Source organism: Monopterus albus, unplaced genomic scaffold (genome assembly GCF_001952655.1).
Source record: "Monopterus albus unplaced genomic scaffold, M_albus_1.0 scaffold119.1, whole genome shotgun sequence".
Classification (NCBI taxonomy): domain Eukaryota; kingdom Metazoa; phylum Chordata; class Actinopteri; order Synbranchiformes; family Synbranchidae; genus Monopterus; species Monopterus albus.
The window spans coordinates 215,928-217,229 of NW_018127999.1; the positions used below are offsets into that span (position 1 = coordinate 215,928).

A 1,302-nucleotide genomic window follows, 5' to 3' on the forward strand; every position below is an offset into this window, starting at 1 on the left:
TTTTCGACCTATAGAGTTTTAGCCGGCAACGGTGAATGGCACGGCGGATTGTGTTCACCGACAATGTTTTCTGGAAGTATTCCTGAGCCCATGTTGTGATTTCCATTACAGTAGCATTCCTGTATGTGATGCAGTGCCGTCTAAGGGCCCAAAGATCACGGGCATCCAGTATGGTTTTCCGGCCTTGACCCTTACGCACGGAGATTGTTCCAGATTCTCTGAATCTTTGGATGATATTATGCACTGTAGATAACTTCACACTCTTTGCAATTCTTCTCTGAGAAACTCCTTTCTGATATCGCTCCACTATTTTTCACCGCAGCATTGGTGGAATTGGTGATCCTCTGCCCATCTTGACGTCTGAGAGACACTGCCACTCTGAGAGGCTCTTTTTATACCCAATCATGTTGCCAATTTACCTGATATGTACATTTAACTTTTCCAGCCTCTTATTGCTACCTGTCCCAACATTTTTGGAATGTGTAGCTCCCATGAAATTCAAGATGAGCCAATATTTGGCATGACATTTCAAAATATCTCACTTTCAACATTTGATATGTTATCTATATTCTATTCTGAATAAAATACTGGAATTTCAGCCTTCCACATCATTGCATTCTTTTTTTATTCACATTTTGTACAGTGTCCCAACTTTTTTGGAATCGGGTTTGTAACTTTTCAGTTTCATCTTTGCAGTGATGTATAGAAGCAGTGGTCTACTCACTGTATGCACCCAACTAAAACCTAGCCCAGATCAGTCAGTAAACTCACTGCCATGGACAGATTTGTTTAAGGAATCTGATGTTTGTGACTTGCTTAATGGATTTGCTTCTTTTATTGTTAAAATGACATTTGATGTGTATTTGCATGTGCTTGTTGGGGTCAGTGTAAATATTTCTGTCACTGGATGTGCCTCTGAATGTGTTTGATTTTGTAGTATGGCGTCTGCATTAAAGAAAGTTTTAAAGGACATCTACTTCCAGGATTTGCTGTTTCACTGTTTCGTTAAGCTTTCTCCAACCATGTAAACCACCCTGCCTTTGTCCATCAGAAATCATATCAACCTCCAGCCCTGGATTTTAATTTACAGCTGTCTGAAACATCTTCAGGTCCATCCTCTTCATGTTAATTATCTCAGAGTATAGCATGTCAGACAGTGCCAAACCAACTTTAGCTTTCAGGCTGATGAAACAGCTCTGGGTGTGTGTGTTTGCAACCATGTATGTTTGTGTCTGTTGAACTCATATTCTCTTTGCCTTTTCTGTTTCTCTCCATCTGTCTCTGCTACTTTCTCTCTGTCTG

At 40.3% G+C, this 1,302-nt stretch overlaps 1 protein-coding gene across 1 annotated transcript in view; it reads left to right on the forward strand.

Annotated features, from left to right (window-relative positions):
* rapgef6 (Rap guanine nucleotide exchange factor (GEF) 6) overlaps positions 1-1,302 on the forward strand; it is a 37,403-nt gene that overhangs the window by 999 nt on the left and 35,102 nt on the right. The window lies entirely within an intron of this gene.